A 23136-nucleotide genomic window follows, 5' to 3' on the forward strand; every position below is an offset into this window, starting at 1 on the left:
TTTTAGATGTCTGAGTATGTAATTCCCCAATTAAGCAGCACTTCATCTGAGAGGCCTCCCCTCCCCAAAGCAACTTTACTCCATTGCGCACCCCCCAGCAAATCTCTGCTACCTGCTTTGAAATCATTCATAGTTCATACCAAATCTTGGAGAGGATCTTTTTTTCTCTTTGTTTGTTATTATGTGTTTCCACATAATAGGCTATAAAGTTTTCTGGTTATATAAAACCATATTGTAGCTGGACACTGATGGCTCATGCCAATAAACCTAGCTTCTCACAAGGCTGAGATCTGAGGATCACATGCAGTCAGCCCAGGGAAGTTCATGAGACGTTCATCTCTAATTAATCATCTTTTGAAGAAGCAAGTAGAGCTGTGGCTCAAGAGATACAGCTCCAGCCTTGAGTAAAAAAGCATAGTTAATAACACAGGTTCTGATTTTAATTACCAGTGCCAGGGGCTGGGAGTGGGTGGGGGGAGTATTGGTTATTCTGTGTTCTGGATGTTCAAGTTAGAACATGGTCATTTAATTCTTGTTAAATGAGTCAATTAATTTATTAAAGATTGTAGAAAAACAGGCTATTTGTGTTAGAATGAGATTTGATCTTTGTTAATTGAAATCGATGAGATTTTCTTTGGATCCAGACTTGGAAGGAAAATATCCAGAAAAACCTTATGTTTCCATTTCAGTATAATTAACTAAAAAGTTAACAATGAGTATATTTAATCTAGACTTGATTAAGTGTTAAGATTCTTTTGGCTTCATCTGAGGATTGTGTACTTGCCATAGTTCTTCAAAAACAATAGGACTTAGGACTCCTGACTAATTCCAAGTTACTAAGTTGTATACCTTGATCTTTTTGTGTCTATTAGATGTATTTTGAATGCAGAAGAAAGTACAGTATACCACTTGGATTTCAGTCACCCAACTTTACCCAGTTTTAACGTTTGCCATATTTCCTTCACATTTTTAAAGAAATAAAATAGTATGTATAAATAATATGTGTAATAGTATGTACAAGGCCTATGTTTTCTTCCCTGAGTCCTTTTCCCTTTTTTAGAGAAAAATCACAGACCATAGTTTAGTGTTTATCAATCACGGGCTTAGCTTACTGCATTGATATTTTTTCTTTAAAAAACTATAAGGGGCTGGGGAGGTGGCTCAGTGGTAGAGCGCTTGCCTTGCATGCAAGAGGCCCTGGATTTGATTCCTCAGCACCACATAAGCAAAAAGAAAAAAACCAGAAGTGGTGCTGTGGCTCAAGTGGTAGAGCCTTGCCTTGAGCTGAAGAGCTGAGGGACAGCGCCCAGGCCCAGAGTTCAGGCCCCACGCCTGGACCCCCCCCCAAAAAAAAGTATAAAAAATTACAAAAAGACATTGACTTCTCTGACATGTATTTGCGTGTTGTATGCACGGTAATATTTTATATATAACCAGCACCTGAGCTTTTTCTCTCCACAGTCAATTTTTGGAATCCATCTGTACTGATACATGCCACTCTTATACTTGATTCATTTTCATTGCTGTGTTAATTTTTATTGGAAGTTAATTCTACATTTGGTTTATCTAGTCTCTTTTGGAAGGATGTTTATGTTGTTTCTAGTTAATTCAACATTTTAATTGATGTTGCAGCAAGCTACCTCCTCCTAGAATTTCCCTGGGGCCCTAAAGCACTTGTAGTCAATGAATGTATTTATAAAGTACATTGAAGCAAACAGACAAATTGCTCTTGGCAAAAGAGAAACTGCGTGCCTGTCCAGGAGATTCTGGGCATATGTCTCGCCACATCTGTAGGCCAGCGGTGGCCCTGCCCTGGAAACTGTGCACTGGAACCATGGTCTTTGCGTTCCCCAGAAAGGAGTCTATATTCCAAATTGATAGTTGAAACCTCAAAGTAAGTTTAAATGGTGTTGAAGCATATAACTTCCAGTATCTTATAAATGAACTATAGAATCTCAACATCATTAGTGGCTTGACGCTCATAATTCTCTTAATATGTGTGTGGTGAAAGTTTGGGGCCTGGGAATGTGGCTTAGTTGTAGAGGGCTTGCCTGGCTTGCAGCGAGCCCCTGGGTTCAATTCTTTGATGCCACATAAACAGAAAGAAACAGGGAGGAGATGTGTGAAAGCTATGAGAACAAGTTTCTCTTCAATTATCAGCTCATGGGGCTGACCTATGAGTAGACCCTAAGGAATTACATTCTCAGAAGAGGATGCCATTTAGGGTCAAGGATAAGAAAGGTTCTGGAAAAGATTCTTCCTTTATCCTCTGAGTAATATTTTTTTTCCACTTCATAGCGGGCTGGTTTGAGATCAGTAACTTTCTGATCTCACTGAGCTTGCAATGTAAGTGGTCAAGTAAGGATTCTAACCCAAATAGTCTGGCTACAGGACTTGCGTTCTCCTACCGCATTGGTCCACCATCTTGTCATTCATCCACAAGTAACATTCTTGTTTATTTTCATGAAACCCCGAAGGATGACTAGCCTCTAAGTCTGTACTCTTAACCACTCTTTCAAAAAAGAAGCCATGTGATAGAATTGAGGGCTTTAAAAAAATTAATCGTTTTCTATTAAATAATTAATAATTTTCCATTTTATTATTTCATTATTTTCTCAACTAATTACAAACCACCTGCAAAAAACAAACAAAAATGGTAGCAAATTCGTAGTTTAGGATCAATTTGAAAAATTAGAAATCCGTTTAATGTGATAACAGTTCATATGAGCCCTTTCATCTGGCCATGCACCCTAGTATATTCTTAAAATTATCTTTAAATAGTTGTACAAAGGAGTTGCCATGTAACAAAACATTTTATGAATGTAATACATCTTGATCATTTCCACCCCTTTTAACATTCTCACCCCACCCTTGACCAACTCCTTTCTTTTTCTTAATTTTGTAGCATTCTACCCTACTTTTCTTCATTTGTCTATCCTCTTCCCTCCCCTCTTGCAAGTGTTCATTACTTGCTGCTCTTTTTAGTTGGGTTTTGCCTTTGTCATTCTAAGGAATTCCTTATTTGAGTTCTTCCTAGAGTCTATCATATTTCAGTTAATACATTTATAACCACTTGCATATCACTCAACTTGCTTACCTGTAGATTTAGAGACAAATTCTAGCTACCACAAATGGGGGCAATCATGCAAACTTTATTGCATGTTAGCCTGACTTATATCACTTAATGTAATTTTTTCCAAGTCTTTCCATTCCTTACAAATAGTACAACATCATTCTTTCTAATGGATAAATAGAATTCCATTGTGTATTTTTTAATACATTTTCTTGACCCATTTGTTCTTTGAGGGGAATCTGGGTTGATTCCATATCTTTTTTTGTGTATATGTGAGGTGGGGGGTGGGGGATCGGTTGTGGGGCCTGAACTCTGGGCCAGGACACTGCCCCTCAGCTCTTCAGCTCAAGGCTAGCGCTCTATCACTTGAGTCATGGCACCACTTCTGGCTTTTTCTGCTTGTGTGGTGCTGAGGAATCAAACCCAGGGCCTCATGCATGCAAGGCAAGCACTCTACCACCGAGCCACCTTCCCAGCCCTGATTCCATATCTTGGTTGTGGTGAATAGTGTTCAGCTTAATATTTTTAGTGTGAGAATTCTGTATTAGTCTGTTCAGTCTGCTATAACAAAACACTATAAACTGAGTGCTTATAAACAATAGAAATTTAAGCTGGGCACTAGTGGTTCACACTTGTTATCTTAGTTACTCAGGAAGCTGAGATTTAAAGGAATGTGATTTTAAAGCCAGCCTGGGCAGACCGACAGACAGACAGATAAACTCTAAGAGAATTTGTCTCCAAGTAATCACCAAAAAGCCAGAAGTAGAGATGTGGCTCAAGCAGTAGAGCACCAGACTTGAACAAAAAAGCCAAGGAAGAATGCTCTGGCCCTGATTTCAAACCCTAGTACTGGCAGAAAAATAAAAACAAAAAACAAGAAACATAGAAATGTATCTTTCACAGTTCCAGAGGCTGGTAAGTTTTAGGTTAAAGTACCAACAGAGTTAGAATCTGGAAAGGGACCACCTTCCGGTTCATAGATAGGGCCTTCTTGCTGTGTCTGCACGTGACAAGGCAGCTCTCTGGGCAGTGATCCCCTCGGGAGGACTCTGGCTCCAACACTTAATCTCCTGAATACAGACAGCATCTCCTAATACAGTCTCCATCACATTAGTGATTAGATTTCAACCGACAGCAGGGTCATACAATAATATTAAGGAAGGTCTATGCACAATATTTAGACTAAATGGAAATTGGAAACATTTTTAATATTCTGAATCTGAAAAGAGGATATACTAATATTATCACAGATCCCTATGTCAAAATCTGACATTTCTGACAGAGCAGCTGTGTTCCAGAGAATTTGTGCTTAATGACTTCTGCTTCAGGTTTCCTGTGACTTGTAACATCCTTGTGTTGTTGGAAGGGTAGAAGTGTCATTTGGCACATTCTGTAATCAGAAAAAAAATAAGACTTTATAAGGATATTTGCAGAGTGAGACAAGCAAAAATCAAGAAATCCTGAGTCCTAAGCCCTTTTACCCCTCTTGAACCCATACAAATTATTGTCTCCAATTATAATAATAGGAACAAGAGATTGAGCCCAGCTGTGCAAGTTAGCCTGAAAATTAATTTCATTTGGCAAAAGCAGAGTGTGCTCTTAGTGTTCTTCAAAAATATTTGTTCAGACATGTATAAAAGAAAATTATGGCATGTGTTTATGAGTAATTAAGGTATTTGGGTTTTTGCCTCACTCTTATAACTTGTGCTAAGTCACTAGAAGAAACTGATGTCTGTAACAGCAAGAGTGATCAAAGGAACCTAATAGGAAGTGATCTAAATTTCATAAAAGACAAGATATCTCCAGTTATCCTTTAATGTAAATCAAAAAAGACAAAGAAAATGGATTAAAAATAAAAGTAGACATATGATGGAAGTCTGTCTACCAGATCTTAACAATAAAACTAGATATTAAATTCAGTACCTATTAAGTAATGACCAGACACCAAGAAGATGAGTGGATATGTTTTGGCAAAAGAAAGGTCACAAGAGGACAGAAAATACAGTTGAGATTGGTTCACATGAGGGGAAAGTAATAAGGAAAGTAATACCAAAAAGACGATGTTCAAAAAGATAGTGAATGTATAGCCTAATGTTATGCACATTGCTTAGCAACAAGCAATTTAAAAATGGAAAAGGAAGTAGGAAAAGCAATTAAAGGAAGAAAGACACATATGCCTTGTAAAGTAATCAGACACGAGGTGAAAATGAGAAAAGCCAAGATGGAAAGGGGAATTGAGACCTCCAAGAAATTTAAGATAAATGATTACATTTATGATTGCCTCCTAGGTCAGTTTCTTCAAAAGTTAGACACTGAGTTATAATGAGCATTAAAATCATTGCCCAAAGTAAAGATAGTGATTGCTATTTAAAACGTACCTCCGACTCTTCATGTACAGCAGTGGAAAATGTATTTTGATATTCATGTGATTTCATAATTTAAGCATAAAATATTTTTAATATTCTGCCATAAGGACAACTCTGTAAAAATGATAAAAATATGATTTAAGAAGATGTTATGGCATCCATCTTTTCCTATTTTGTATATGAATTGTTGCTTCACACACATTTAATACCTCACTTTAAATGTGTGGACAGTAGTGAATACTCAACCTGTTGGTAAAATTCAAAAGTACCTTTATTTAAATACTAGTTTCTAAAGGCCGGTGGATGCATTTAAAAATAAGTATTCTGAGACAGTGGCTCACACCTGTAATCCTAGCTACTCAGGAGACTGAGATCTGAGGATCACAATTTCAAGCCAGTCTGGGAAGGAAAGTCTGTGAGACTCTTGTCTCCAATTAACCACCAGAAAGCCAGAAGTGGCAATATGGCTCAAAGTGGTAGAGTACTAGCTTTGAGAGCAAAAGCTCAGGGACAGTGTCCTGAGCTTTTCAAGCCTCATGATTGATAAAAATAAATAAATAAATAAATAAATAAGAAGCAATTCATTCATCTCAGCAGTCAAAATAGAATACTTTTCCAGTATATGGATTTCAGTTTGACCTCGTAAGGCCTATAAGAACATGAAACCCTCATACCACAGTGAGCACCAAGTCTCTGAGGAAGGGATTACCGTCTCACGCCTTCCTCACATCTTTCAGTGTCTTCCTTCCCCAAACTCAAAGTCTCCTCCTGCTCATGTAGCTGAAGTCTTTTTCCCCCAGTCATTTTAGTAAATATAAGAAACATTTCACAGTGTTGGAGAAAAGACACTGACTTAATAACTACAGCATAGAAACAATTCAATAGAAGTGTTAATGATTAGGCTCTGATTACCAAATTTTGGACCAGTCATGACTCATGGTGTAACTTAATATATGCATTCTTGGCAGGAAAACTGGCAAGACAGTTGAAAAACTCCCACAGCTCAGTGTTCCTAGATTGAGAGTAGAAAATGACAGCATCTTATTATGCAAGGGAACCTTTCTAGATACTCTAAATATGTAGATACACCTAAAATCAACCATTGGTAAAGCTGAACAGTACTAATTAAAGCAGAAGTTCAAAACCTTTCCATACCCTCCCATAGAGTCAAAATACCTTAGAATTTGAGACAGCAGTGGTCCAGTATAATCATATGTATTTACTATACATAATATTTATTATTTATACAATAATATACTAATTATGTACTATATACAATAATTCTATTAATACATAATATTAATACATAATATTTATTATATTTACATTTGATAGTACCATTAGTGACAGAAAATATTCTGCCTGAAAAGCTATAACACACTGCTTTTATAAGATACTTTACAATTTTAGATTTTATACATTGTGGAAAAAGTCTGAGGACTGAGATGGAAAAATATACACTTGGGATTGTCGTCTTATATTGCACACCCAGTACTAATCCCATCCATCTTTTTGCCCCATTGCCTGTATCTCTGAACATAACCTTGACTTGACTTATACAGTTTTTGGTCATGTACACCAAGAGTTTTATTTGACTATCTCAATTAAACATCCTTCTTAACCTATCCTGGCACTAGGAGAGGAGGTAGACATCAGTTGTGAGGAGCAGTGGACTCAGTCTTGCCACCATGTTAGCAGGATCTGGGCATCGGCACAGGCAATACAGACCTGATTGTAGCCATGAGTACCTCAGACTCACTGGCACTTCTTTCTTGTATTACTTTTTTTGGTTCGTGATATCACCATCTACCAGTTATCCATTCCAGGAAGCTTTCAGTCAGTGTTGCTTCTTGATCACTTACAACCGCATTCTTCCAATATTCCACTCATATGTCTTAGTTAATTTTCCCCTCACCATCATTGATTCATGCTTTTATTGGTTTCTATGCCAGAGCAGCACAAACTGGATGGCCTTGGAGTGACAAGAGATGGTGTCCCCTCCCCGAGCAAAGGCAGGGCTTCAACTCACACTATGGTTTATATGTGATTTGTGCTGGAAGTATATATCTTACTGTATTGATATTAGACCATGGGGGGCCTTTAAGAGGTAGTGCTCAAATGGTAGCGTGCAGTCCTTGAACACCGAAGGCAAGAAACAGCACCCAAGCCCTAATTTACTCCTCAGGACTGGTGCTTGCACACACATGAATGTGCACATGCACACACACACTCACACACACACACAATGCTGGAAATGCTATTGCCCAAGAATTGAGAAATGTGGACTAATATCCTCTGTATTCTGCCAGCACCTCTATTTGTGGGAAATGTGGGAGTCCAACGTACTGCCTTTCCCAATTTGTTATGGCTTGGATATTTACTGTGTCCCCAAGGCCAATGTGTGGCTGAAGGCTTGGTTGCCAGACTATGGTGCTATTGGGATGTAGTAGGACCTTTAGGAGGAAGATAAGTAATTGGATGATGTATGCCCTTGGAAGGAAATACTGAGACCCAGCTACCTTCCTCTCTCCCTTGGCTTCCTAGACAACATGAGTTTGTCTAATACTCCTCTCCCCCCCACCATGACATACTGTGCCAGAACAGGCCTAGAAGAGAACATGGCCAAGAGAGTATGGACTAAAAATGAATCAAAACGAACCTTCTCTCTTTATGAGGTGATTGGCTCAGGTCTTTTGTCACAGCGGTGGAAAGCTGACTGACATACCAGTCTAACTTCCATCTAGTCAAGAGAGAAGAGTTCTTTGAGTTTTTTTCAGGTGGCAAAAGTCTTAAGGAAAATCTCGTGATTCTTATGTCCCCTGAGAATGACTGAAGCTTGCTGACAGCTTAGGGTAAAAGAAGGCCTCTGGGAACTTTCAGCTCTTATCAGATATGGGAGAATAGCTTGCTGCTCAGTGTGGCTGACCTTGGAATTGAAGACACTTGATTCTCTGTGAAGTCTCCAGGCATGTTGTCAGTATAAAGAATATAAGCTAATATTTTTATCATCTCCTGTGGACCAAGTGCTTTTTCATCCTTTGTTTTATTTACTCTCCAGCAACCCCGAGGTGGTTGTTATCAGCGCCCCCATTTAGTTTGAGAAGCAGAGACTGAGAGAGAAGCGAAGTATCTTTTCATGGTCCCTTAACCAGAACACAGACTCCGTTCTGTGGGATTTTTAAAAACTCATGCTTTTAGCCATGCCAGATCCTTGTCATTTAATCCTTTAATTCTAGTAATACAATGTGTGAGTATATAGAATTCTATTTCTCTGGGCTTATGAAAGCCAGCCTGCCACACGTTATAATCAGAAGTTACGCTATAAAGATAAAGTGAGCGAGGCTCTCTGATCTCCAGATGGGAGGGGGCACCACATTAGCGGGGGCTGACATCTTTCTGAGTACCCTTTTTAAAAATGTATTCCATATATTTTTCTTCCCCGCCAAACTGAATCATGGCTATCTGATGGTTGATCGTTTTTTTTTTTTTTTGATAAGCTGGATTTAATATTTCTGAAATGTGATGAGAAGGGAACATGTTTGTATTTTGTTAGCCATTCTGTATTTCCTTACCCTGTACCTAGAATGAGAACTAATGTACAAATGTTTGTTTCTGTAAGAAGGCAGTCAGGGGTTATACAGGGTTCTATGGATTAAGATAAGGATTGAGGAAGGTATGAATGTACTTTTCCTCCTAGTTTATATCGGTTACTAGGAAGAAAATCAATTCCTAGTTTGTGTGTGTGTGTGTGTGTGTGTGTGTGTGTGTGTGTGTGTGTGTGTGTGTGTGTGTGTGTGTGTGTGTGTGTGTGTGTGTGTCTTGTGCTTGAACTCAGGGATTAGATGCTGTTGCTGAGCTTTTTATTTTTTTGCTCGAGGCTGGTTCTTTACCATTTGAGCCACAGCTTCACTTCCATATTTTTTAAATGGTTAGTTGGAGATGAGTCTCATAGATTTTCCTGCCCAGGCTGACTTTGAACCATAATCCTCAGATCTCAGCCTCCTGAGCATCTAAGATTACAGATTTGAGCCTCTGGCACCTGGCTGAAAATCAGTCACGTAATGTGAAATGGATTTCCAAGGCAGAGCATCAAATGTATTTGTGGACTTGTCTTTATTCAGCCACAGGAAAAAAAAAAAGAAAGAATACTTCATTCTGACTTCCAGTGCCCTTAGGAGAACGCACAGGAGGGCCTTTCCCCAGGCCACCCCAGGGTGCATGCGATCATCCAGCAACATCTCCCTCTGTGCTCTGGGGCCCAGAGACTCAGGGACCCCAGTCACAATGTTTTAGAAGAGTGTTTAGCAGAAGACTTTCTGTTGTCTAACTCTAAGGGGCATTGTATCTTGATGTCTACTGTAAGCACCTTATTTTGGTGGGGTTGGGGAACAAATAATATCTCTCCTTTTGGAAAGTGTGTGTGTGTGTGTGTGTGTGTGTGTGTGTGTGTGTGTGTGTGTGTGTGTGTGTGTGTGTGTGTGTGTGTGTGTGTGTGTGTGAATAAACTCTTGTGGGCACCACACTCTCCCATAGATGATACAAGATGAAATATAATGCCTGATTTGAAGTGCCCACCACTCCAACTTGAAAAACTCATCCTGATGTATTTGGCAGATTATCACAGGAGGTCTATCTTTCTTCCTTTTGGTGGGGTGAGGGGTCGGTCGTGGGGCTTGAACTCTGGGCCTGGGCACTGTCCCTCAGCTCTTCAGCTCAAGGTTAGTGCTCTACCACTTGAGCCACAGCGCCACTTCCGGTTTTCTGGTGGTTTATTGGAGATATAGTCTCACAGCGTTTCCTGCCTTGGCTGACTTTGAATCGCAATCTTCAGATCTCAGCCTCCTGAGTAGCTAGGATTACAGGCGTAAACCACCAGTGCCCGGCTCAGGAGGTCTTTCTTATACCTCATCCTTTGGATCATGCCAGAGTTGCTCTTCAGGGGACGTTTTTTTAACTGCACACTGACAGTGTTTACTACCTATTTATTAGGGGCTAGTTCATTGTTTCCCTCTTTAGAAGGAACAAAGGAAGTACCGTCCTCAGTTAAGAGTTGACTGGTTTCCAGATGTTTGGGAGGTTGAATCTGGAATCTATACGGAAATGTCTTGAAGTGATAGACATGACACTTACTTCTCCCGGCTAGCCCAAAGGCATGTCGAAGCCTCCTGTGGTTCATGTATAACTTGGTGTAACTGTGCTTCCTCTGCCTTCCTGGCCCCAAGGCCACTTTTTTCATCAGTCCTCTCCTGTCTCAGAGCTTCCCAATATCCTGTAGCATGTCACTTCAGAACTACTGGCAGCACAGGGTACTGGTGGCCTGGAATCCTAGCTACTGAGGAGCCTGAGACCCAAGGATCTCAGTTTGAAGCCAGCCTGGGCAGAAAAGTCTTTGAGACTCTCGTCTCCATTTAACCAGCAAAAAGCCAGGAGTGGTGTGGCTCAAGTGGAAATCACTAGCCATGAGTGAGAATGCCAAGGGAGAGCTCCAGGCCTCGAATTTAAACTCTAATGCTGCCAAAAGCCATGAGCTGTTTCTTCCCTTTTCCCAACCCATCAAAACTCTCATTCTTCAGTTGAGCTGGTCTCAGATGTTAGTAGGGAAGTATCTGATTTAACTAAATCATACTAACATGTGCATGAATGAGAGTTTCTTAATTCACATGAATTATTGAAAATGAATGCTTATTAAGTCAAGCAAGCAGAGATTATTCAGCACATAGATTAACATGAAATCCAAAGAGTGAGGATAAGCTAAGCAACCACACTTGTAATCCCAGCCCTCAGGAGGCCGAGGCAGGAGGATCAGCCTGGAATACATGAGTTTGAGGCTATCCTGTCGCAAAAGAAAAAGCAAAGGAAGTTCTGTAGGGTGCAGCATCACTGTAGAGGCAAAAGAGCCCTCATGGAGTGTGTTCTTTTTGAGATCATTCTCCAAGCCAACATGCTTTTTCAGCTTTTTGTTTCTTGTACTTTGATAAACATGAGGTTCTAGAAAAGGCTACATGCTAACAAGACATGGCAGCGATAGAAAGTCTACTGGCAGAAGTGAGGTTTGGGGAGGGTGAGGGCATCAAGTGAGGCATTAAGGCCCAATTTCAGATTTGAATTCAGTATTAGCCAGAGGGTAGTAAAGTTAGATAGCGGCCCCCACGAGGCACAGATGCCGAGCTGAAGGTGGAGGTAAAGGCATTATTGCACCAACCAGAGACCAGAAATCACAGAATCATTTGGCAATTCAGAATCTGTTGATATCTGTAGATATCAGCTCTGACTTTCCACATATATGCATCATCTCTGTGCATTCATGTTTCTTAAAGATGGGCATAAGCATTGCAGTTTTCCTAGGTTAGGAGTGTAGGGTGCAGAATCCTGATCACCTCCATGGTGGGCCTGGCAATGTGCTTTTCAGTCGGGACTCCAGAGGGCCTTCAGAGCAACACTTCTTTTACAGACCAAATTGTTTAAGTACTGAATTGAGAATATGTTTAAATTTTATGTCTTTATTAATACAGTTTTGGTGGGAGTCTTGGGGGGGGTTCCCTTTTTTGAATATTTTTAATATCTTTAAGTAGTTGTACAAAGGAAAACAAAACAGCTTATGACTACAGTGCCTGTTGATCAGTGTCACTCCCTTCAACATTCTTGACCACCTCTTCCTACCCAACCCTTCCTTCCCTTTTCTTAATTTTTTAGAATATGTATTAAAATCTTTCAAACTGGGCCACTGGTGTCTCACACCTATAATCTTAGCTGTTCAGGAGGCTGAGATGGGATGGTTCTAAGCCAGCCTGGGCGGACAAGTCCTTGAGACTATCTGTTTAAGCCCCAAACTGGAGGTGTGGCACAAGTGGTCGAATGCCAGCCCTGAGTGGGGGAAAAAAAAAAATACAAGAGAAAACTCAAGGCTTTGAGTTCAAGCCCCAGTACCAGCACAATTGAAAAAAAAAATCTTTCAGCTTCAATTTTTTCTTATAAACATTTACTTGGTGTAGTTCTTTTTTCTTATAACTTTGAAAATTCCTAATACTATAGAAACAAACTTTCTGATTTTCTTTACTAATTAATAAAGATTATTGTTAGGCGTTCCTAAATAGTAATTGGAAGTATTATATTTTGAGCGTCGGTGTTTTTAACCATTATTATCAAAACATTTATCCACCACGGTTAATATGTTCTTTTAAAAATGAAATTTGTTTCCATGGAATATGTAAAACTTCAATGTCAGCAGTTTTAACTGATTCTTAATTGTCTATGAGTAAGTTTTAAATTTAAGGTGTGAAATTTCTTAATGTTATCTATTAGAGGAAGAAGCACTTTCTCTTTGCATATAGCATGACACTAAACGATTTGTGAATTGGTTTTTTTAAAAAAAGAAAGGCTCTGCTGATAGGACTTACATAGACAATGTCAGTTTTCACTCAGTCTGTTGCCTTCACTCAGGCTACAACACATGGCTGATTTAACTTCAGTTACCTGAAATGGTAAAGGACTTGGTTGATTCACAGCTTGACCCATGCAGAGGTAGGGCTGTTCTGGGTGATTGTAGGGGACCCTTGGCTCCACTTCGATGTTTCCTTTGAGCCTCACTCTTGCCTTTTATTGCAATCTGGGCTGACTCTGCTTAGGGTTGGTACCCTGACTCCAGTAGCTCCAGGGCATCTTCCCCCCCTCCCTCCTGCTCCCCAGCCTGAGCTGACAGCACCCTGCTCAGGAAGTCAGATTCTAGGCTTTCTCTCACATATCTGAAGTAGCTCTCAACCAATGATTAGGATCAGGAGTGCCCAAGAATCTTAGAGCCAGTCAGGGAGGGCAAGGTGGTGGTATCCTGCTGATTAGCAGAGTGCACCTCTGGAGCCCTGGATGGGAACCCTTCCCTCCTAAATCATAGGGTCCCAGAAGCCAAGAATCAAAGTTTGGCCCTACAGGTTGCAGGGAAGCCCATAGACAATGATGGGATAGGGGGGGTATGGTTTGAGCCCTAATACTCTTCATTTAGTGTTGATAAAGAAAATGAGCTAGATGCTTGTGGTTCACACCTGTAATCCTAGCTACTCAGGAGGCTGAGATCTGAGGATCGTGGTAAAGAAAAGAAAATGGACACCAGCATTGGGGAAGGAATTGTTCTAGGGTAGTTGCTGGGTTCCATAGGAGTCTCTGAAACTTGTGCTTCCCACACCAGCCTTGCTGGTGGTACTCATTCATAGAGGTACTAATTGCTTGTGTGACCTCATTGTCCAGCGGCTTTTGTCTTTGCTCTTCCTGTGGCAAGTTAAACTGGGGGTCTGGGAAATTCAGAGGAGAGTGAATGTTGAAGTATGGGATGGAATTCAATAAAGATATAGATCTTGATTGTCTATTTAGGACAATTATGCAATTTGTAGAACTAATTGAAATTAGCCGAGTGCCTGTGGCTCACATCTGTAATTCTAGTTACTCAGAAGGCTGAGATCTGAGGATTGTGGTTTGAAACCGGCTCATCAGGAAAGTCCATGAGACTCTTATCTCCAGTTAATCACTAAAAGACCAGACCTGGAGGTGTGGTTCAAGTAGTAGCTACCAGCTTTGAGCAAAAAAGGAGTTCAGGGACAGTGTTTAGACCCTGAGTTTGGTACCCACAATTGGCTCTCCACTCTTACCCACTAACACTAAACTATTCTTCATAAGATGTGTTAGAATAATTTTAGACTAGAGTTTAGTAAAGGAAGAAGTCACAAATAAAGAAGTTTCATTAAAGGAAAATTTGACAATCTTTTGTTCTTTATCTATTAATTTTAAGTCTAAAGACCTTTTCAAATTCAGAGTGAAATTTTCAGCTCTTTAGATGGGAACAGTTAAGTTTTTTTTTTCTTTAGAGTTTACTTGTATAAATAATAAGAGGCTTATTGGTTGCCTCAGAAATATTTCCAAATCAAGTACTTTTTATAACATTTAGGAATTTGAATCCGAGGTTTGTTCTTCTCCATCAACCATATTTGTTAATATCCCCAGATAACACACATGCAAGCCTGTGTGTCTTATCAAAAAGCATCTATATCATGCACGCTTCCCTTCTCTTTTCTTCCCCAGGGAACAGAAAAACAAATGCATGGAAAATAAATAGCAGCATGTTACTGAGTCCCAATGCTGGCAGGTGGGGGATAATGAGGAGTTCAGAAATGGGAACAATTGCTTGGGAGTTGGGGAGAAGGAAGGGGCTCCAGAGGCTAGGAGAGACTCTGTTATTAGCAAAGTAGAACATCCCAAGAGGTCAAAGCAAGTTTGCTTATTTTTTTTTTTTTTTGCAGTTAACCTGTGGATCCCTAAAATGATTATTAGAACATGTTGTTTAATTCCAACATTTTCCTTCTTGAGTAATATTTCCTGTAGGAAATTGGCCTATAGATCACTTCTGACCCTAATGTCATCAGCCAAATCACTAGTTTGCCTTGCTATGGTTGAAATTGTTGCTGTTGTCTTTTTTTTTCTTTTTTTGGTGCCAATACCTGGGGCTCGAACTCAGGCCTTGCACTCTCATTTGGCTTATTTTACTAAAGCTGTCACTTTACCTCTTGAGCCATACCACCACTTCCAGCTTTTTTGTTTGCAAGTAGAGTCGCATGGCCTTTCCTGCTGGAGCTGGCATCAAACCATGATCCTCAGATCTCAGCTTCCTGAGTAGTTAGGATTACCAAGTGTGAGCTACCATACCCAGCTATTACTGTTGTCTTTTGGTGTGGTAGAGTGAACATGAGAATTTCAGCAATCTAAACATGACTAAAATCGAGTTGGCGGCCTTTTTAGTTGGTGTTACTTAACATTGAGTTGTTGGGTTTTTCTTAATATTTAAATGAATTTAGGATTTTAAAAAAACCTAAGAGTAAACCTAACTAACATGATAAAATAACTCTGAGGAGGAAAAAAATGAAGAGAACACTAAAGGATGGAAGACCTCTCATGTATGTACCCAATTTGGCAGAGTTAATATTGTGAAAATGTCCATATTACCAGAATCAATCAATTTAATTCAGTCCTCCTCAAAATTCCAATGATATTCTTCACGGAAACAAAAAAAAAAATCTAAAATTTACATGGAAGAGCAAAGAAGCCCAGTAGCCAAAGCCATCCTGAGCAAAATCAGCAATGCTGGAAGAATGATAAAACCTGGCCTCAGACTCTGCCTGAGAGCGATGATAACAGCACAGAAACCAGGCATGTAGACCAATGGGTGAGAACAGAAGGTCCAGACCTGTACCCCTTCATCCTCAACAGTGAGAAATAAGAGTAGGAGAAAGAGAATCTTCAGCTAATGGTGCTGGAAAGACTAGATGTCCACATGTAGAAAACTGTAACTAGATCCCTCTCTCACACCCTCTACACAATGATTCAAAAATAAATGAGGACTTTTTAATGCAAGACCTGAAACTTTGAAATAATTGCTCCAAAACACAGGGGAAACACTTCAAGATTAAGATGTTGGCAGTGATTTTCTAAATAAATGTCCAGTGAAGTTAGGCCACGAAGGACTGTTTGTAAGCCGAGTCCCACCAGCACAGCAGTTATTTTCTTTGTGGGCTAGCTGGCCCTCTGGAGCTCCTCAGTACTCCCCTGATGTGGTCCCTTCTACAGTACTGCAGTTCTGGTTTTCGGCTTTCCCAGGTCTTCCCCGAGGTACAATGTCTTCTGGCTCGTGTCCTGCACTTCCTGTCCAAGTAGTTCTGTATCCATGAGTCAGAATCCAAATTGCTTACCAGATTTCTGGGTCCCCATTGATTTTTGGGGAAATCCTCTGTCCAGTTAATAGGGAAGAGAAGCCTCTGGGATTTGGAGATAACAAAAATGTGGACGCTTCTGCCCTCTCTGGCTAAAGAAGTCTCTCCATAAATCTTCTCCCAAGATGTTTAGAAGTGCCTAAGGCTCCTTCTCCAACTTCTGCTTGCTGGACAGGATATAGAGCTCCAGTCTTATGCTTTTGACTTTGCAGAGGGCCAGTTTGTATCCTTGTGAGGTCTCCTAAGAAAGCTTTGCTTTTCTCTTTGGCTTGTAGTCCATGGAAGTTGGAGATAAGGGAGTATTTTCTCCTTCCCTACCATTTTGCGTAGTGTTCTACGATTTGGTCCTTGTGCTTCTTTTATAAATGTACAGCTCAATATTTCTGGATTACCCCTAGGCTCTGTCTGTTGTTTATTGTTGCCCTAAGACTGTAAGCCATACACCTAATACGTTTTGTATGAGCTTTGTGAAGGCTCAGGAAAGTGCTGGGGTATCTTTGAATTCCCGCCTCCTGACTCCTCACATGAGATTTTGCACAATTCTCATAGCAACTTGCTGCTAGTTTTACCTAGCCAGAAGCCTACCTTGATGTGGAAGAGATAAGATTTATAAGCCTAGCAAAGTACTTGAATATCAATTAAAAGACTGATATGGGACATTTTCACATGTTTGATGTTGTGACTGCTCAGATTTTAAGAGATTTTCGGGGTTCTCTTCTGCATAATAAAGTTCTTTTCCAAATAACTTACATATTGTAGATTCTACATGTATATTTCCACTGGTCACAAAACTAAAATTTGATCATGATTACTAGCTTTTCAGAGCCTTCCTTCATTTCCCAGTAGGCAGCTTCCTGTCAGAATTCATTTCCCATTTAGAAAATATCTCTCTGACCCACGGTTTTCTGGACACAGTTCATCCTTCACATATTGAGTCTTCCCATTGTCATCAATCCTTAGCTTCTCAGATGCCAAAAAGACATGTTTATGTTCAGAATGATAAGATCTAGCCAGAGCATTGAAAGAGAGAAACCTACCCTCCAAAAAATGCTTAAAGGATTTTGTTTGTGATTTTTATGATTTAAGAAAAAGATGCTTTTTGGTATCCATTTCTACTGTTCCTGTTTAAGAAATTATAGTTGAGATGAGATGTGCTTTATATTTTCCTCACAATCTGTGTATCGTTAAAATTCATCCTTGGTAGCGCTACAGTCTGATGCAGTTCTGTTTAGCAGGTATCTATGGAGATCCTTCTCCCTCTCCTCTCTGCCCCCACATTGTCCTAGCCTCTACAAGAGATGGTGGGGTCCAGTTGTGATTTACTGGGGAAGGGAGAACCCACTATATAAGGAAATCAAGCTGGGAAGGCATTCTCCAAGGAAGAATTTCATGATGCTGCACCTTGGGCAATTCAATAGACTTGACTTGCAAGAGGAAAAGCCATTCTAGGAAAGAGTTAGGGGGTTGGACTCAATAGGGCTTGTACTGATTCTTAGGCAAGGAAGCGACATGGCGAGAAAGGTCCCTCCCTATCAGGTGGCAGGCCGCAGGATAGAGCTGAGACTGAAGAGGCTAGTTCATGTGGAGCTATTGTAACTGGCCAAGGTCTAATTGATATGTCTGATTGCTTAGGTAAAGTAAGTGGACACATGCAGGGAAGTCCAGATCTTACAAACATTGACACAGAAACTACTGAAAATCTCTAAAGTTGATTTGATATTGAGGAATAATGTAAAGAGACTTGTATTCCAAGAAGGAAAGCATCAGCAATCGGAGAGTCAGAGCGCCATATTGGTATTAGCAGGTAATTGGAAAGAGAAGGGTAACAGGCAAAGAGCCTTCAGAAGATGTAAGTGATTAGGAGAAAGGAACATGAGGAATGGTCAAAGAAGAGCCATGAACTTCCATTTCCATGTAAAGAGAAGTGTTTTACATGACAGGAAAAACGGAGGTCAAGAGATGAGATGTCTGAGCTTAGTTCTCCATAGGAGAAGAATAAAATGTTGTCCTTTTAAACATTTCAGAGTGTGGTAGAAGTGGTCCCCAAATGGGAAAACAAAACACAAAACAAAACTCTGAGGGAGAAGAGTTTGTGTTAGCTCAAGATCCTCAGGCATTTCTAGTAATAAACTCTATTCAAGAAAATTCAGTCCTCAAGTGACTAGCGTCATGTAACAAAATGCCAGTATATTATTAATACCTGTAGATTTAAAATGTACTTGTTTCTCCACTGTAGCACAAAAACATTATTTTTACAAACCATTTGGAAATAACATTTTGATGTCCTTTGATTCTACTCTTTTCAAAATTTCATTTATCCTTCTGTGAGATTTATTTCTAGGTCATTGATTCAGATTCCAAAACTGGTGTTTTCTCTGAGCTTATTTTATGCCTACTAGACTTGAAATTCAAACATTTTCCAGCAGTAACAACTACAGTCGCTTCAAAGACATTTTTCATTTTTCATATCTGCCTTATTTTTTTCTCAGTTGATTATATCTTTTCAAAAAAAAAAAAGCCCTAGATTGATGGGCCCTGAGACAGTAGCCTGTTGTAATGACACAAGCTTTCTAGAATCGATTGAGAAATATACTTTGGCCTTGTCCTGGTTCTTAAAGACATCTTTTAGACCTAAGAGGAATGAACCAAGGAAAAAGCCTATTAGAACAGGATTCACAGCACCAAAGTGCTGTTCTCTTCTTCACTGTATGACTACAAGAGGGCAGCTTCTAGAGTTTCTCAGCTATGAAATGGGAAGATTGTATTAAAGGGGCAATTAGATCTCTTTCAAATAAAGAAAAAAAATCTTTGAATCCATGACTAGCACTAATTCTTTCATTTACTAATCAAGCCAACCACATGGTATGATTCTTTATTTAAAGATATACTGGGGAGGGGGGAGTGTAGTTGTGGAGATGGGAAGGAAGGGATGGTAGGGGAAAAACAAAGGAGGAGGCAACAATGCTTGATAAGAAATGTACTCATCACCTTGCTCATGTAAGTGTAACCCTTCTATACAGTACTTTTCACAATTAAAGACTTATTTAAAAATAAATAAAAAATAAAGATATACTGGGTGGCTGAGTATGTGGCTTAGTGGCAAAGTGCTTGCCTAGCATGCATGAAGCCCTGGGTTCCATTCCTCAGTACCACATAAACAGAAAAAGATGGAAGTGGCACTGTGGCTCAAGTGGTAGAGTGCTAGCTTTGAGCAAAAGAAGCTCAGGGACAGTGCCTAGGCCCTGAGTTCAAGCCCCAGGCCTGGCAATAAACAAATAAATAAACAAATAAATAAACAAAGATGTACTGGGGTGCTCCTCACCTGTACATCTGCCTGGGTGTAACCTCCGTCCTCCCCTCTCCCCTTGTCTGGCTGCCTCTGCTATTTTTCTACCACATTACCTGTTTTGGGGCCCAGAGTGTATCCTCAATAGCTCATATCCCTGGTACAGGTTGGGTGCTCAGTAAGTATTGATGGTAGAGTGAATATCTTATGCTGTGGTGTCGACCTTCTTGCCAGGTCTCTGGTGAAGCCTCAGAATGAATTATGATTTTAGTATCATGAGCACCCAGACACCGCACCTCCCACTCTGGTGTTCAGCCTTCTAGAAATGAGCCTATACACAGGTCATGTCATTTCTGTCATCTTATGCTCTAGGCCTAGGGTAATTTCTGGCAGGAATTAGATATACACAAAGTGTTTGTGAATAAAATACCCTTTCTTCTGTTTACAGATTTAACACCTTGGACCTTTAAAGAATAATTCTCACCATCCATATAAAATTTTGTTTTTTAATAAAGGAAATAAATTATTTAGGCATCCAGTTCTAGCAAAAACAGCTCTGATTTTAATCTAATGATGATAGCTTTCCTCTTTTTTTTTTGCCTAATTTTTGTAGCTTTCTGAGAAGTTACTTGCTTTCATTATCACAACCTTGCCATTGACCTTGTTTGAAACTGCTGCTTAAGAAGAACACACACTTTGTTTTCATGTAAATCTAGTGTTTTTAACTCTAGTCTCTTGAGGTGAGGTCATAATGTGTCTTCCACTTCATTGCTATATATATATATATATATATTGTATTTTTCAGTTCCATGAGAAGACATTAAGAGTGTGTGTGTGTGTGTGTGTGTGTGTGTGTGTGTGTGTGTGTGTGTGTGTGTGTGTGTGTGTGTGTGTGTGTGTGTGTGTGTGTGTGTGTGTGTGTGTAGTGGGGCTTGAACTCAGGGCCTAACATTCACTTAGTTTTTTCACTCAATGTTGTTCCTCTACCATTTGAGCCACATCTCTACTTTCAGCCTTTTGATGATTATTTGGAGATAAAGGTCTCTTGGATTTGTCTACCTGGACTGGCTCTGACCCCTGATTCTTTTATCTCAGCTTCCTGAGTATCTAGAATTATAGTTGTGAGCTACTGGTGTGTGGCTGAAAGAACTGTTTTTTGAGAATACAAAAACCTATGGCTGGGGCTGGGAAGGTGGCTCGGTGGTAGAGTGCTTGCCTTGTGTAAGTATGAGGCCCTGGGTTCAGTTCCTCAGCACCATATAAACAGTGGCACTATGGCTCAAGTGGTAGAGTGCTAGCCTTGAGCTGAAGAGCTGAGGGACAGTGCCAGGCCCAGAGTTCAGGCCCCATGATTAACCCTCCTCCCCCAAAAAACACCTATGGCTGATACCCTGATGGCCTGTTATCTATCACTAAATAACTAATGCCCTGCTCCTTAGCTAGTTAAAATAATAAGTGTTGGGTATCTCCCATTTATTGAAGGGCAGGGATCTGGGCATGCTGAGTTCAATCATCCTAGATCCTGTCTCTCAGGCATGCCTGGGGCTGGAGGATTAGTCTCCAATGTATGCCCGGTTGACCCTGTTCCCTTATCACATGGCCTGCTTGTTAGGACTGCTCAGTGTCTTCTCAGCCTGGTGGGTGGGTTTCTCCAAAAGGTAAATGATCTAAGAGAGATAGCCTCGAGGAAGCCCTGTGCCCATATTTAGGGATGTAAGTACATTCCTTTTAAAGGGAAGAGCATAAAGAATCTATTTCTCAGCGAGGTACCCATGGCATACATTGTAATCCCAGCTACTCAGGAGGCTGATATCTGAGGATCACAATTCAAAGCCAGTCTGAGAAAAAAAGTTTGTGAAACTTTTATCTCCAATTAAGCACCAGAAAACCAGAAGTGGTGCTGTTGCTCAAAGTAATAGGGTACTAGCCTTGAGCAAAGGAGCTCAGGGACAGCACCTAGGCCCTGAGTTCAAGCCCCACAATGGACAAAAGAAACAAACCCACTTCTCTGATACATGGAAGTAGAAGCTAGAATTAATTTAGAAATATATAAACAAACACTCCAGGGTGGTATACAAGCAAACACAAATCTACTATACTAACTGAACTATGGTAGATTAAGGAGAAAGCTCAGATGATGTAATTCTTTAAAAAAGTGAAGTCATAGTCCAACAAAATTAAACACCAGGAAACAAGTACTCAAAAGGGGGAATCAATGAATGAAGAGAGAGAAAGGGGCGAGAATGCAATCATAATATTCCATGCATATCCTCTACAATTAAGAAAATTGGAGGAAAGGATGGATTTTGGGGGTGGGATGAGGAAAGCAGTCACAGCAACTGAGACGTATTCTGTTCTTAAACTGCTTTGTGAAGTGACAACTCCATTGTAAAATGGCTTAAAGATCATACAAACATTTTTTAAAAAGAATCTATGGCTATAGTTTCAGACATCCAGAAATTCTAATGTAAAACACTGTCCACTACCTCAGCTGTTCTGCCCAGGATCTAAAGCATCTATGATCCAAGTCATTTGTTTACTTCTTTATCCATGACTAGAAATCGTATACCAGACTTTCTGGGTTCTACTTTATTACTTCTAGTGTCTACTTTGTTTTTATTCTCTTGTCTAAGTTAATGAGCTACAGTGGTAAAATACATGAAGTGTTAGAATCAAAAGATGTCATTTTTTTTTTCTGTCTGTGTTCCAGACTACAAACTTTTCCTGTCTAGCCTACCATTCAGGATTTAGCCTTTCTGCAAAACCTTCTTAATGAAGGAGGGGTAGTTGGGGAACCTCTTAAGCAATCTGTCCAGTTTCCAAATGAGTCCATGAATATCAATTGCATAAGGTTCTTGTTTATATGATTATAAGAGCAGGCACAAGGAATTCCTGATCTGCAAAAGACAGGTAAACTAGAGTTTCTACCAAAAAACAGAACCTGAGACCATCAGACATTTCATTGTCAGTATGAAATATGAGCTTTCAGAGACACAGAGAAAGACCAGGTCACTAACAAGCAGCTGTAAACCCAGGACTTGGGGGAGGAAGGTGGCAAAGAAATCAACAAAAAGATGTTTATTACATGAACCAGGCATCAGGCTGGTTCATTTTGGTTCTTGCCTGCACCTTCAGTCCCATCAGCCTCTCTGCTTTCATGCAACTTGATCTTAGTGTATATCTTGTCATGCTGTTACAAGTTTTGGTCTGTATCTCCCAGCCCTACTAGGAGAGCTAAAGGACAAAGCTATGTCTTGTCTGTTGGAATTTCAGATGTCTAGAGCAATACCTGGCCCTTATTTATTAGTATCATTTGCTATTGAATTTAAGAAGCCCATATGTTAACAGCATTACCTTCTTTTTTCTCTGAAAGTAAGCTACCAGTGAGAGGAGTGGTGACTTGACTTGTAACCCCACAATTAGTAAGTTTTGGATTCAAACTCATGTCTCTCTTGCTACTTCAACTCAGATGCTGCCAGGAAGGTACTGTTGGAAGGAAAGCCCCATCCTTGTAGATCTCAAATTGGAGAAATTACTTAGGAGGTGTTTGTGGGTTTGCCCAGAATGTATCATTACAGTTTAAGAGACTATCACAAGGAAGTCTTTGATTGGATCAAAGCATCCTTGAAATTAAGCTGGTTTTTGCAAGCCATAGATCTGGAT

The 23136-nt window shown here is 40.0% G+C and overlaps 1 protein-coding gene across 2 annotated transcripts in view; it reads left to right on the top strand.

Moving 5' to 3' along the window:
* LOC138810592 (EF-hand calcium-binding domain-containing protein 11) overlaps window positions 1-23136 on the top strand; it is a 135895-nt gene that overhangs the window by 57013 nt on the left and 55746 nt on the right. The window lies entirely within an intron of this gene.

Source organism: Dipodomys merriami, unplaced genomic scaffold, assembly GCF_024711535.1.
Source record: "Dipodomys merriami isolate MVZ:Mamm:240054 unplaced genomic scaffold, mDipMer1.0.p SCAF_50, whole genome shotgun sequence".
NCBI classification, from domain to species: Eukaryota; Metazoa; Chordata; class Mammalia; order Rodentia; family Heteromyidae; genus Dipodomys; species Dipodomys merriami.